Source organism: Lineus longissimus, chromosome 11 (genome assembly GCF_910592395.1).
Source record: "Lineus longissimus chromosome 11, tnLinLong1.2, whole genome shotgun sequence".
Taxonomy (NCBI): Eukaryota; Metazoa; Nemertea; class Pilidiophora; order Heteronemertea; family Lineidae; genus Lineus; species Lineus longissimus.
This window is the reverse complement of record NC_088318.1, coordinates 8,499,904-8,515,866: the sequence shown is the minus strand read 5'-3', so window position 1 is coordinate 8,515,866 and position 15,963 is coordinate 8,499,904. Positions and strand designations below refer to the sequence as shown.

The following is a 15,963-nucleotide window of genomic DNA, read 5'->3' as shown; positions in this document are numbered from 1 at the left end:
TGAGCGACTTTCCGGATAACATCTTCCGAAAAGCCTCTCTCTCGGAGGAAACACCCGATAGTCTCCAGGCGTGAAGCCTGTAGAAAGAAGGGTCTTGATGATAGACCCGGTCGATCAGGTGATACAACAGACAGTCCCAGCCCAGCAGACGGCGGGGATGGTCTGTCAGGAGGACCGGGAACCAAGCCTGGTTCGGCCAGCACGGGGCTATCAGACAAACTCTGACCCGAGAACTGGCCACTTTGTTTAGCACCGGAAGCAACAGAGGGGTTGGGGGGAATGCATAAGCATTGAGGCCGTCCCAGGAGGCCGACAGGCTCGCTACTCCCAAGGCTTCGTCATCCAGAAAAGGTGAATAATACAGGGCGAATCTGTTGTTTAGCCGAGTCGCGAAAAATTCCACAACCGGGGCGTCCCACATCCCTGCCAGGCAGGAGACCGTCTCGCGGTGAAGGGTCCATTCCATCTGGACCAGATGATCCGTCCTGGAAAGGGCGTCGGCAAGGATGCTCCTCTTGCCTGGGATGTGACGGGGAAGGAGATGAATCTCCAAGCGGTGACAAAGCTGCAGGAGCTCTCAAGTGAGGCGACACAAAGTGTCGGACCTCGTCCCCGCTGTCTCCGGATATAAGCGACCACTGTCGAATTGTCGGAGAAGAGAGAAACCCTGTGACACCATAACCGAGACGTGAAGGCCCTCACCACAAGGATGACAGCCTACATCTCCAGAATATTGATCGAGAGGTGTGAATCATCCGCTGACCACGTGCCCTTGGCGGTCAGGTCCCCTTCGTTCAGATGGGCGCCCCAGCCATAGAGGGAGGCGTCCGTGAACAGGGACATCTGAGGGGACAGAGCACTCCGCGGAGGAGCTCTGTCTCAGACCCCCAGAATTTCCAAACCTCCTCCAGGAGAAAATTCGGGATCGAAATGTGACAATCGAGAGGGTCAGAAAAGGGACGCCAACTCGAGGAAGTTGGGAAGAGAGGGAGCGACCGGAGAAACACTGTGCCCCCTACACCAGTCTCGAAAGACATCCATCCCACTTGCTGTCTTATGAAGCCAGGTTAGACGGTCCCGAGGCTGAGCGAGTTTACGGATAACGTCTTCCTATCTCGGAGGAAACACCTGATAGGCACCAGGCGTGAAGCCTGATGATAGACCCGGCCGATCGGGTCATACAACAGACGGTCCCATCCCGGCAGACGGCGAGGGTGGTCGTGACCCCTTCACCGAGTCGTGAATGCCCTCACCGCCAGGATGACAGCCTGCATCTGGAAATTATTAATTGAGAGGCGCGAATCCTCCGCTGACCATGTGCCCTTTGCATTCAGGTCCCCTTCGTTCAGATGGTCACCCCAGCCATAGAGGGAGGCGTCTGTGAACAGAGACATCTGAGGGGACAGAGGACCGAGCTGCACTCCCTGGAGGAGCTCCGTCTCGGAACTCCAGAACTTCCAGACCTCCTCCAGGAGAGAATTCAGGATTGAAATCTAAAGAGCGAGAGGATCCGAAATGGGGCACCAACTCAAAAGAGAAGCTGGAGGGGGCGCATGTATAGTTGGATCCCTAAAACAGGGTCACTGATGCTCGACGTCAAGAAATCCCCAGGGGGCACACCCCAAAGTGGTGTTCCCAGCCGGGGCGGGTTCGGGTGAGGGCGAAACCAATCCAGAGCCCCGGGGACCTCGCCGCTGAACAGCGGGGGTCCCGGCGGAGGAGAAGGAGGGGGAGACGAAGACTCCCTCCGACCAGTCTTTCCAGGCCCTCTCCGCACCGACTTCTGCAACTTCTTTCCGGAAGTACCAGAAAAAGGAGAAGTCGCCCCTGGGTGGAATGGTCCGACCCAACTGGGACCGACTTGTCAGTACCCTGACCCGGGGAAGAAATGGGATGGGGATGGGGACGGGATCCCCGACACACCGGACACTGGGCCATCACCAACCCGGAAGGGAAGGGGGCCTGGAGTCACGAGAGGGGAATCCCAAATAAAACAAGCATAGCGTTGAATGTCCCCCATCGCTGTTGGGTGTTTTTTGAAAAATGTGTAGTTTGAATCCGTGTGGTGTTGTTGGCTGTCATTGACTTAAGTTTATGGTTCAGTTGGGTGTCCCAGTAACGTGACACACCAAATTTCAAGCCAAAATATTTTGTCATTCAGAAGTTTCAGAGCGGAAGGGAATTTTCATGATTTTCAGGAAGTGCCCCCTATAGGGCAGAAAAATGTATGAAACTAAAAACTCCAGAGATATATCATGTACCTTTGTTAGCCTAGTCTACCATAAAGATTTGGTGAAGATCGAAGAAATATTAAGCGAGTTCTAACACTTTATGTGTTTTTGGTTTTGCCCCCTGGTGGCTAAATCAAGAATCAAACTCAGCCGATTTTTCAACGCGACATACCTTTGTCACGCCCTCTATCAGCACACGAAATTCCAATCCAAAATATTTTGTCGTTCAGAAGTTACAGAGTGGAAGGGAATTTTCATGATTTTCAGGAAGCGCCCCCTATAGGGCAGAAAAATGGATGAAACAAAAAACCTGGGAGCTATATCGTGTATCTTTGTTAGCTAGCTTAGTCTACCATAAAAATTTGGTGAAGATCGGACGAATATTAAGCGAGTTCTAACACTTTGTGTTTTCGGTTTTGGCCCCCTGGCGGCCAAATGGAGAATCAAACTCGACCGATTTTTCGACGCAACACACCTTTGGCCCACCCTCTATCAGCACACCAAATTTCAATCTGAAATATTTTGTCGTTCAGAAGTTATAGAGCGGAAGGGAAACATGCGTCCGGCGAGCGGCGAGCGGCGCAACATTTTGCCCCTTACTGGCCAGGCCGGGAATCTGACCGGGATGATTTTTAGTGGGACACATCTTCAGATGTCCTTCACTCCTTTCACCAAATATCGATTAAATTGCTTGAGTCGTTTAGAAGCTGTAGGGTTGAAACGAGCACAAAGTTGGTGCCATGTACTAATACCATGTCCCCCTACACAAGCTCCGGGGGACAACAAGAAAGACGTTAATAAGGAATTGACGGAAACCATCCTAATATAATCTCAAAACCACTAGCTATACAGCAGGGTGAACGGATCACATGACCAGGCCCAGGAGGATACTGGAAAAAAAAATTTTAAAAAGCGGACAAAAAACGCTCACAAAAAAAACGGGGAGGGAATAAAAAATAGAACGATCTCACCCACGTCCAGATAATCGTCCAGCAAAATGTGTCCTAGGGAGGTCCTTCTTTAACCCAAGATAAGCTCAAATCAGCTGAATAAATGGGCAAAACTCGGCACAGTGTTGAACAATGCGCGAAGAAAAAAGTACTGAGTAATGGCGGCTTCACGAGGCAGAGGCTGTATAGAGGCGCCGCCTAGGTGTTGCTATGTGAACTAGCTAATCATTTTTCTATTATAAATAGATTAATTTTTCCCTGGGTGTATCCGATAAGAGTACACATACAAAAGTCTGACCTGGGTAGAGTATGAACAACATAAAATCAAATTTCAAGTTCAAAGCTTTGGCGGTTAAGAAATGTGCCATATTTACACTCAAACAGCCAATTTACGCCATAAGACCTCTGCGACCTTCAAAAGTAGGTCAAATCAAAAACCGATATAATATGTGATGCATCCTTGCTAGGAGAAACTACCATAAAAATGTTATCGAAAACGAGTCACTCATAAGACATATCACACTTAGGTTTCCACTTCTGGCCCCGTGGTGGCCAAGTTGAGAATCAGATCAGATCAAAATTCAGTGTCAGAGGTAACACAACAAAGGGAATCATGTGTACTACATTTCAAGTTCATAGCTTTAGGGGTTGAGAAACGTGCCATAGTTACACACAAACGAGTCACTTATAAGAGACATATCACACTTTTCAGGTTTCCACTTCTGGGCCCCTGGTGGCCAAGTTGAGAATCAGATCAGATTGAAATTCAGTGTCAGAGGTAACATGACATAGGGAATCATGTGTACTATATTTCAAGCTCATAGCTTTAGCGGTTAAGAAACGTGACATAGTTACACTTAAAAGGCCAATTTACACAATTTGACCTTGAAAATGACGTCCAATCAAAAACCTGTACGATATGTGCTGTATCCTTATTCGGAGTACCTACCATAAAAAGAATAATTGAAAATAAGTCACTATTAAGCAAGAGAGTGCACTTTATACCTTTTTAGTTTTGGCACCTGGTTGCCAAGTTGAGAATCAGATCAGACCGAAATTCGGTGTTAGAGGTAACATGACGTAAGGAGTGATGTGTACCAAATTTTAAGTTCATAGCGTTAGTGGTTAAGAAATGAGTCATAGTTACACTCAAATGGCCAATTTATGCCATTTGACCTCTGTGACCTTGAAAAGTAGGTCATATAAAAAATCTGTATGATATATGATGCATCCTTCCTAGGAGAACGTACCATAAACATTTTATCGAAAACAGGTCACTCATAAGAGAGATATCACCCTTTTTAGGTTTCCACTTCTGGCCCCCTGGTAGCCAAGTCATGGATCAGATCATGAAGTGGGATAAAACCCACAACCCAGTCCTACAAGAGCAGGAAATTCAAATCAAGTTGAAACTAGGTGAACGGAGATTTTTGCTTGATAACACCAACTGGTAGTATCAATCAAAACTATTCCAATTTAATATCAAAACCTACTCGCATGCAGACGTCCTAAACTTCATATCAAGCTTCTATCTATTGGAATAAAGCAAAAAAAATTTGTTTGTAATTTATGCCATTAGCACCCTGGTGAGAAGAATTTAAGTCGAACCGTGATAAATTTTTTGTCAGGGGCATTTCCTTGGCTGTTCTTCCGCATGGCAAGATTTGAAGTGCCTAACAGTCAGTTGGCCGCGCCACCATTTCCGCGTAATTCTCTCTGCGCTATGACGTCACTGCATATAATTACGGGCTCATTATCAATTTTGTTGAATAAATGCACGTAACTCATCAAAAACATCACGCGTGCTCGGAAGTAATGACTGAATATTTATTGTTATATGTATCTTTGACTGAATAACACGATAGTAATGAAATGGCCAGGGCCATTGTGCTCACCTCTTGTGAAGGGAAGATGGATGAAGCATTAGCATGGTTTTAAATGTAAGAAAGAAATGAAGTAATGTTTTACAATGAAATTACATGAGTGATAAAATAATGCGTAAGTTGAATTTAATTGAGGTTACTACAGGTATGACAAAGCAGAGTAGACAATTTTGTGATCTGACCAGTAATTGTCTATTATATCGACCAAGTCAATAGTGGCAGATGGAGTAGGATTGGTGAATACAAGGTCCAATTTGGACTGATAGCTGGTGGTGTTTTTGGACACGTTTTGTCTGAAGTTATATTCCTAGGGCTCTGTAGAGGTTAATTAATCCAGCATTTGCCTAGGCTTAGACTATGACATCCCACTTACCAGCATTTCAAGGCACCCTGAGGGGAGAGTCCACTATTAACATTTGGGGCCCTGCTGGCCAAACTGAGAATCAGAAAAAGACTGCAGTTTAGTCTAAGAGTATAGGGGTACATTCGTACCAAGTTAGGGATCTGTAGCTAAAGCAGTGACAAAACGTGCCGTCATTGTAAAATGGCGGTGCCATAGGAAAACTTTGACCTCTGTGACCTTGAGAAGTAGGTCAAATCAAAAACCCACATTTATGAAATGTATCCTTGCTAGGAGTACCTACCATAAAAATGTTATGAAAATCAGACCACCATTAAACGAGCAATCAAACATTTTAACTTTGGACATTAAATTTGGCCCCCGGGTGGCCAAACCAAGAATTTTTCAAGATGCCCGCCTGGCACCCATATTGGCTATCACATTTGATAAAAAATCAAGGATTTAGTAGAGAGTACATAGATATACATCCAGATCAAATTTGGTTGCAATCCGATCATTAGTTTTGGAGTAATAGTACTGTGTTTATTTTTCAAGATGGCTGCCTGGCAGCCATATTTGATGTCCGAACGGCCGAAATTTTAGGGGTGAAATAGAGAATCCCCAGATACATGTCCACACTGGTTTAAAACCTTCTAGCTAAAATAGATAGGAAACATGCTACTGTTCAGTGAATCAGCAAACTTTGACCTCTGTGACCTTGAGAAGGAGGTCAAATCAAAAACCCGGAGGATATATGATGCACCTTTGCTAGAAGTACCTACCATATTTTTTTCAAAATTTCCCGACTACTATTAAGGGAGATATTGCATATTTTCACTTTTAACGTTTGGCCCCCTGGTGGCCAAACCATGAAACAAATCGGACCGAAACTTGGTCTCCAAGGTGTCATTACATAAGGGTACATGTGTACCAAGTTTCAACTCAATAGCTCTAACAGCTACGAAACGTGCCCTGCTAACGGACGACGGACGACGACGACGGACGACGGACGCCACGGTATGGGATAAGCTCACCTCTGCTAAGAGGTGAGCTAAAAATGATTATAGAAGTTGAGCCGAAGAGGCCCGAACACTTGGATCGCCACCATCGCTACAAAACCAACATGGCGTTTGAAAATTCAAATTTCGACTCTAATATACTGGCAGAAAAAATAACAGTAAAGTACATGTCCGCTGAGACTCTTCAGCTGGATCCAGATCGACATATCACTTTTAGCTACCCGGGCATAACATCTGAAGGCCTGTTCGATAAGATCCGATGCGTGACGGGCATGTTTGACCTCCCCATTGTGCAAATTGGGACAAATGATTGCTCCAGGGGTTGGACTCGCGAAGGGCCAGGCTTCCAGTACTCACCACACGAGAGATTTACATACGAAACAAAGTACGTAAAGACGTATATTGAGTCATGTCACTGGTGGCTAAGCCTGCATGCACCACACAGTTAGTAACCTACACAATTTAGCTGTGTGGTAGGGCCTAGATCTACACCATACTATACAGTACACTGTACATGTCATGCATCATGACTCATGATGTGCTGTCAATGTCAGTTCAGTATGGCACTGTCAGTCTCAGCCCAGTCATGCCAACTCAAGTGTTGGAACGTTATTGATTACAGCAGCCTAACAGGACAGGGACCAATGTCGAGGCCACCTTCAGACACTGCCGTAGAGGGCATACTTAGTAGGGCACTTTGATTGTTCCATTTGAAATGCATTACTGGTCAGCGCCCAAAACAAACTTCTTCAAAATTGTCCATTGTATTGTAAGCACACATTTCACACATGACACGAGTGTGTACGACAGAATTTTAGTTGAACATCCGTTGAACATCTGATACATGTGATATCTCACCATACCACCACTGGCACCAGCATTGATTAAATGTTTTTACATGTTTTTCTTCAGAGGTTGGTGATGTATTTGCTGATGGAAAGGCAGTCAAAAGTCATTCTGTACACCATTCTACCAAGGTAATACTGGGTACATCAATCATTGCTTTGCCCTTGTTGGTTGATTTCATTTCACCAAGGTCTGAAATACATGTAGTTGTAATTAGATGACTGCTGCTGATCAAAGCTGTAATATATATGATCAGGTAATCTTTAGTGAAGTTAAAGTATGTCTCTGTTCTTAAATTTATTCTACATGTACTTGTTGCAGCTGTTGACAAGTTTAGTATTACAATTAATCACTCAACTGAGAGAAGATGCTGGTGACAGTAATGGGATGGTAGCAGGATCAGGCCTGTTTTCAGTCCAATCTGCCAATGAACCATTTTAAATTTTTTACACTTTTGTTCAGAGACGATAATGTCGAGGCCAACCGTAAAGCCAAGCTTGTGAATAAGAAATTGAAGAAATTCTTCCGAAAGTGTTGTTTGCCTGTTCAGGTTTTTGCTACTGAGGTATGTTTTTGGTGAACACATCAACTGAAATTGGAAATAAATGTATTTGTAAACAGTAGTATTAGTGTATGATGGGTAGACTAGAAGATTGATCCCAAATAAGTATTCGTCAAACAATATTCTGATCGACAGTAATAATAATAGACTGTATTTTTGATATCATAATCATTGATAGTGGAAAGCCTACTGGTAACAATGAATCTCTATAGAACAAGTTGAAAATTGAAAAAAAAATGGTTTAGCAATTGTCAGTCTTATTATTATTACCAGTATACTTGAATTATTACAGTTATCAATTCTGATAATTCCAGACATTGGTTGGTCAGCCACCAAGGATGCTTTCTCAAAAAGACAAGCTGCATCTTTCAGAATATGGAATGGGGGTCTTTGGTGATGTGCTGTCTCAACAGTTGACAGGGGATTGCTACAGGAGTATCCACAGAATACAGTTCCAGAGAAAGACATCTCGTTGCACACTGTGTCAGGCTATGGGAAAAAACATCATTCCAGTAGCATGCATTGCTGGTCTTTTTGCATCTGAACTAATCACATTAGCACAAGGCATAGCTTTATCAATATTATCTATCGTGCATACTGTGAATGTGTTTACTGGTTTGAGAAATTTAGCTGGTCCGTCCTTCCCAATCTTTTGGCTGACATTCTCAACAAATCTCTTGCATGCAGTGTAGGACACGCATACCCCAAGTTTGTTAAAAAAGTTCATTAGATTGGCAGATAGGCTGTATTTGTTATGTTTGTCTGAAAATAGTGTTTGAAGACCATTAGTTTTTTCATCTCTGGTAAAAAGGATCTCAGCGCTGAGGATGCAAGTTCAAAGTTAGGAAAATAATGTTTAGACCAATCAAATGTTTTCTGGAACATCTTTTGTTCTTCTTGAGTACCGGTAAACAAGCAAAGAAAGTTCCAGACCGTTGGGTGAAGATTTTGATGAGGGTGTTAAGAGAAATCTTAGGAAGATCTTCCAACTTCTTGTCTTCAAATTCTTGTCGTACTTGCTTGATCTGTTCACCAACAAGGCCTGACATTTCTTTGCTGATGTCTTTAACTTTTTGTACCAATGATTGGTAATTAAAAGCGTCAAGATAAAGTTGGAGTCTTTTCACGTTTTTTTCTAGTTTATCAATCAATCAGGGAAAATAAACTATCCATCCAAAGGTCGTCCAAAAATACCAGACAATGCCTATTATTGAGCCATGTCACGTACCAGGAGGCCCTGGTGTTTTGGACCGTGTAGATCCACATTGTAATGTGTATATGATTTCTTTTCCTGAACTATGGCAGCCTTTTACAGGCAAATCTGGCAAAAAAGTGCCTCAACATAGGCAACTAAAATTACCAAACAAACAGATATATCATCATGAGAAAGTTTATTTTCACAGAGGATATACAGAGAAATTTCTGAATTAAGAATCAGCCGGATTGCCCAACAATGTAGTAGTAGACATCTAAGATACCTGGATCTGTTCGGAAGTGAAGCATCATGGCTCATGCTTTACTGTTTGAGCACATCCACACAAATCGATAGTATTCCTAGTCAATATCAATGACGATATGGTGGAACACATGACATACCTCCAGTCTCATAACATAACATAACACTCACTCAGTCACTGTCACTCTGACATGTCTGATGACTATTCTACCAGTAGCTTTATCAAAAGGCTCAAAATCATCTGGTCATTTGGCCACAAGTTGTAGAAATTATAGTCAGTCTAAGCATATTCATCAACAGAACTCAAACAGCCTACGATCATGCCATTCTCACTTTTAACCACAATTTTTTTGACACACGCTGTGCATTAAAATATTTTTACAATATCGCGTCGTGCACGCAATTGCCACGAAAAACGGCTTGATTAACATCATGTGATCCAAAACGTCATAAATAATTAATGAGATTTCTTCGAAAAATCACCAAATTAAGTGCCAAAAAAGAAATATTTAGGAAACCGGGTGCTCAAATGTTTTAAAAGATATGAATTCATTTAGGATTGGTCAACCACTTCGCAACATATCAATTTACCAAATATCGTCGCAAAGTGGGAAAATATCTTTGAGTGAGGTATGTTCAGCGAAGATTGCGAAAATATCATCTTTCGAAAAATTGATCAAACTCAGTTGATTTTGCTTGGAATTTGATGAAATAATCACCAATTTTTTCTTTCAATAACTTACAATTTCGCCATCTTTGATCAATCGCTCTCCCCGAACAGTCGTGCATGCTACAGAGGTTTTAGTCTCTGCCACAAATATGGCGCGAGTTAGTACCAAATTTTTACCGATAGGTGACAGTAGCAGCGCAACGCAGAGAGAAACACTTTTTGAGCGCTGTGAACGGGGGCGCGGCCAACTGACTGCTAAGACCTACGGTTACAAAACATGCGCTGTGTTGACAGACGCCATTCTGGATATTTATTTTCTCTGCTGACTTTCATCAGCTGAGCAAATGATACAGATGGCTTCAATAAGGTGAGAATTAGGCGGATTGAAAGTAGGTTGCAATTCACCATTTTGAAAATGTTATGCTTTTTACGCCCTCTGGTAATAATGAAAAGGCCAGGGGCCATTGTGCTCAGCGTAGACAAGTCACAATTCATGCTGGTTAAGAAACGTGCTATAGTATATAGCCAAATGAAATTTTTATGCCATTTAATCCCTGCAACCTTGAAAAGTAGGTCAAATCAAAAACTGATGTGATATATAATACCGTATGGTTTGAAACAAGGCATAAAAAAAGTCTGGCCTGAACTCTTAACGCCGAATTCGGTCGAATATGATTCTGGACTTGGCCACCAGTGGGCCAAAATTGACAAGGTAACAAGTGCAATATCTCGCTTCTTAGTGACTTTTTTCTCGATAATATTGTATGGTAGGCACTCTAAGCAAGAATACATCTCATGTCGTACAGGTTTTTGATTTTACCTATTTTACAAGTTCACAGGACAGATTCACCCCTTGGCCACCAGGGAGCCAAATCTGAAAAACTTAAAAATGTAGTTACTGCTTAACTACTTGCCCGATTGCCACCAATTTGATATCATGGGTATATCTAACCACCATACGGTATAATTGGATAGTTATTCTTTTCATTGGAAGAATGCGTATTAAGATATAAAATGAAAATGATAATACTAGGGTTGAAAAAATAGTTCACGCCATGATGTGACTTGTTCAAGAATAGATATTTCTTGCTTTATATTAACAAACAGTACAGTGCACACGGGGCTTGTGATTGAGTGTAAAAAAGCGTACTTATCAAAGGCCTAGCTGCCTCTCTCAACTAGACAACGATGACCATGATACATGGATATGCATAGAGCAGTTGGTGATTCATTAGTGCACACAGCCCCCACAGAAGTCAAATTGAATTAAAATGATGTTCAATATTTAAAGTGAAGCAATACTTATGTATGTGGTTATTTCTTTTCAGGACAACTAAAAGCCCGCAGAAAGATAATAAATTAGAGTAATCGCTGTATTTAAGGAGATGGGCTTTGGGTTTTTAAGCTCGCAGTTGGAGGAATTTGGAACAAAAGTTGTCAGGACTATTGCCGATTCCATATGGTTCATTCATTCCCATCATGATCAGTTCGCTGAGAGATCCATAACCATTCCCGCACCCTTCAGTGTAATTCGTGATATGTACGATTACAAAGCAGCTGACAAGCCAAAACCGTAAGTTACGTACTGCTGCTCTTGTCTGCAGTTAGGGTTTGCAGGGAAAAACAGACTTCTATGATCCGTACTGAACGTATATGGTGAGTGAGGCAACGAAAGAACGAAAAGGAACAAACAAAAATAATCTGCACAGCTTATTAATACGCACTATCCATTAGAATGACATTAATGATACTGAAGTTATGTGATCTGACATGATATGACGTAAATTCAGGTGTGAGAAACAAAACGGGGTAAAGTGTGGTAAAGTGTGACGTATAGTGGTTCAATCTGCAAACTGAATGAAAAGATGAAAGCTGGTTACTTAAATCTTATAATCATGTAATAATAAAACAAGATAAAAAGTGTTCTGTTCAGGCGAGACTCCAATAAATTTATCTGAAAACAGATGTACGTCCTGGTGACGGAAATGTAATCATGAAGGTGAGGAGTTCAGTGCTTAATATGGTACAGGAAAAAAGGTTACCCAAAATGTAACTCATAAATGACAGAAACAATTAAAACAAAGTATATTGGACTTTGACTCTAACACCACCTGTATATTCAATTCAGGACATAGAAAATATCTGTATTGAATTAATTAAAAATTGATTGCCATGTACAGTAAAATATAATATTTTCTACTTTCAGGTTCCAAGTGTTGGTCTTAAAGATCACACTGACTGCTTGTCCTATGTACTAATGCTGCCATGGATTGCCAATAGTAACTTCTTAGTGTTAAAGTCGAAGAAAATCTTGTAAAAGCCCTGACGCAGTACCATAAGTACCTGGGGCACAGCAGAGGCACGGTTCAGTGAGCCCGTTCATTCTTTGAGAGATAAATTGGATCTTGTCATTTCATAAGTACCTGGGGCACAGCAGAGGCAAGGTTTAGTGAGCCCGTTCGTTCTTTGAGAGATAAATTGGATCTTGTCATTTTAAAAGTGAAGCCAGGGCCAATGGGTGAGGTCAGAACTCCGTGTATGTTATGTGTTACGTGTTAGTGTTACAGATCTGTTAACATCCCTGTTAACCTGAACCACCAAACATGCAGTTCTGGCTAACAGCCTGTTAACATTATGTTAACAGGCTGTTAACATTATATTAACAGGCTGTTAGCAGCATATTAACAGGCTGTTAGCAGCCTGTTAACATGGTGTTAGCAGTGTTCACTCGGCAGCAGTTTTATCATGAGTGGCACCACTTATTCCGCTAATCACATGGCGAATACGAGCATGCTTATCAACTAAATACTGCAAATTCAAGGAATCGCAGCTTTTTCCATTTCTACCACAGAAGTACGCATTTCCAGCGTGATCTGGCCTCTGAATCCTAATAATCACACCATCGATGTATAGCAGAACTCGGCGAATATCCCCATTGATATCAATTAAATCACGACAGAGTTCATCGAATTCAGCAGGCTGGGGAAAAAACACATGCTGAGGCGCTATGTCCATGAAAAATCTGGCTACAAGATGAAGATTTGCGATAACTGTTGGCTTTGCCTTGCCCACAGCATACCCAACCTGTCTGTAATATCCACCAGATGCGATATACATGAGAAAAGTTTCCATCATTTCCTTTGAGGTGGTAGGAAGGGCTCTGCCTTGATTTCTCCAGGCATGGAATTCGTCCACTAACCCATTAAGCTGCTCTTCTGTGAGTCGTATGTGCCTCTCTGTAGGTTCTGTGCTACAAGCAGGTATGCGAACAAAGTTTTCAGCTCTCTGAACAGCAACAACTTGCAAATCTGGCTCAAAAATCACCTTTCAGGATTCAACAAACCAATCAAAGATGGCTGCTAACACTAAGACTAACAGGCAGTATTCTGACCTCCAGAACGTTTAACAGATCCTTAACCACCTAGTGGTTAAAGTTTCTAAAATCTACCACAATCAGAATACATTACTGACAAGATGTTTGACAGTAAGAATAGTTATTTCGAACAGATTTAGTGAAAACCCCTAGCTGATTCGTCTGGAAACAAAAAAGTTATTCAAAAAACAAGCTTAACAGATTTCAGTTTGCTATGATTAAGTTAACATGTCCTGTTACAGATCTGTTAGGTGTAACACCGCATGTTACAGGAGCTGTTAGAATGTATGATTTTTAACAGATCTGTAACACTAACAGCAGTGTCACACCGGTGTTTATCTCGAGGTCAGAATTGGTGGTTAGTGTTACAGATCTGTGACATTCTGTAACACTAACACGTAACACATAACATACACGGAGTTCTGACCTCACCCAATGCCTGATCAGTACAGCGATGTTACCGACAAGCTTGCAGAGGCAGATTTGCATGCACTTGCGTATCTTGAGGAGTTTGAACCTGACCACCGTCATGATCCACACTGATCGATTTCATTGGATACAAAAGCTACAATTTCCCCTTCAAGTAGCTCTGTATCGGCATGTCTTGGATGGGAACATCCCAATTTGAATGTGGTATGGAGGATTCCTGAGGATGAGGAAAGTGGGAAAGAGACAGATGCAGTTCGACTCTGTGTCGTTGTCGACACCAATACTCATGGTGTTTGCAGATGGGGGCCCAGATCATAGAACGAACTATATTTATGTTAAAAAAGCTGCAACATTGGTGTTTGTTGCCTTGGATCTTGACCTGTGCTGTGCGGTACGACCTACTTCCCATGGAATCCAGCTGAGAGAATTATGTCAACTTTGAATCTCGGACTTCAGAATGTTGCTCTCACACGGGAAAAGATGGATCTGGATTTGAATCCAAAATGAAGTCAAAGTCTACGATGAAAAGTATTCGCACTGAGGCTGCTTTGGACCCTGGCTTTGCTGAAACATTCAACAATTCGATGCAAGATGCCATTCACTTGTCAGAGGCAGTACAAAGGCGACGCGCTGCAGAACAGAAAAGCTTTATCTCAATATGATATGCCTTCATTCCTTCAAGATTCTGCAATGATAATTGATGGCGGACTCAACATAGTAAACACGGAAGAAACAATGAAAACCCTTGGAAAGAGCAGATCATTCAAGGACTTCATACCTCGACATTCTTGCGAAAGAAATCAAAGTCCAGTCTATTGCCATCCAGAGACAGTCCATTCATACCTCATTCTTTGTAGATTAAGAAACCAGTGTTGGTACTGCAGCATGTACCCACTCCGGATGCCCACAGAGGACTTCAAGCAGCTACACTTCCTTTCTGATTCAGTCTATGACAATACAATGAAGATATACAAGACATTTGATATGGTCTATGGTCTGGACACTAATGATGATGACCAACCATCCTTGCAGGAGAAGATGCAGTGAAGTACTGCCCTCGACAAGAAACACCTCTGATTTTCAGCCAAAGCTCGCGATTATGTAGCCTGTGCCAATGCAACAAGAGGCATGTGTTTTTCAGTAAATCAGTGTGAGGGAGGGGTGCAGTTGTACAGTCTAGCTCGAATCAAAACAAATTTTAACATGTGGTTTCGGAAAGATGCTGCCGAATACAGAATAAGGATATCTTAGAGAAGAAATAACACACAATAACATATTTAAAGACTTTGTTCTGAACTGTTTCGCGCGCAAATTCGGGTTTGACGCGCAATCATATTGCGCCTCCGCAGCTTCAACAGTGCGCGTCATCCGCAGCAGCGCACGTTTCAAAGGTGTTTATTTTAATTTATCCATCATCAGAGAAACACCGTATTTTCAATTTCTTCAGTTTCCGAAACAATTACAAGTTGTAAACCTTCAGAATGCAATGTTACCTAATAGTGTAAATAAATACGCATTAGAACAACGACACAACTTGTTTCCTACGTCCAAATTCCCATACGCCACAAACTTTTTAAAGACCTTTTGTTTTATTTGCTGAAATTCAAGGACATTTAAAGACCTCAAATACCTTGTTCAAAATTCACAGACTTTCCTTGAATTCAATGACCGCTACGAACACTCTCAGTAGTGACCAAAAAGCTAAATGCTAGATGTTGATATGAAACAATAAATCTTTTTTGGGAACCCAGGCGGTCTTTGAAGTATGCTGTATTTACTGTGCGGACACGGATCTTGCTCAAAGTGAGGAAATTGGACGAGCGGCAACAGAATGGTATCGTGCGTCTGCAAAACGTGTTATACGAGTGGAAAGAAGCCTGTTACTAAGTCTGCAAAGAAAGGCAGGAAGCGTAAACATGCTGCAGATTTCTGATTGAAACTACCAGCAGTTGGAATCTGTTGCTCTCTCTCTCTATGATGATGGGTGTTTCTTAAATTGTGTATCAAACAGTATAGAGTTGTGTCACTGGATCGAATATAGCAGTGAGAGATCACTTGTGCACCATACATGTAGTGTCTGGTGTAAAGACCTGAAACCACTGATATGTTTAACTGTAGATTTCACACCGCGTTACGCCTTGCCCATTGTTCAGAGGCAGCGCATTGGAATATATAAGTTAACAAAAACAGGTTTACAGGATCGT

The 15,963-nt window shown here is 42.1% G+C and overlaps 1 protein-coding gene and 1 long non-coding RNA gene across 6 annotated transcripts in view; one reads left to right on the top strand and one right to left on the bottom strand.

The window, feature by feature from the left end:
• LOC135495767 (calcium-transporting ATPase type 2C member 1-like) overlaps positions 1-15,963 on the bottom strand; it is a 465,754-nt gene that overhangs the window by 371,945 nt on the left and 77,846 nt on the right. The gene's annotated exons all lie outside the window — the stretch shown is intronic.
• On the top strand, positions 7,336-8,321 carry LOC135495772 (uncharacterized). Its single transcript, XR_010448594.1, has 3 exons — positions 7,336-7,400; positions 7,732-7,834; positions 8,146-8,321. It is a non-coding gene; the product is annotated as an uncharacterized LOC135495772 (long non-coding RNA).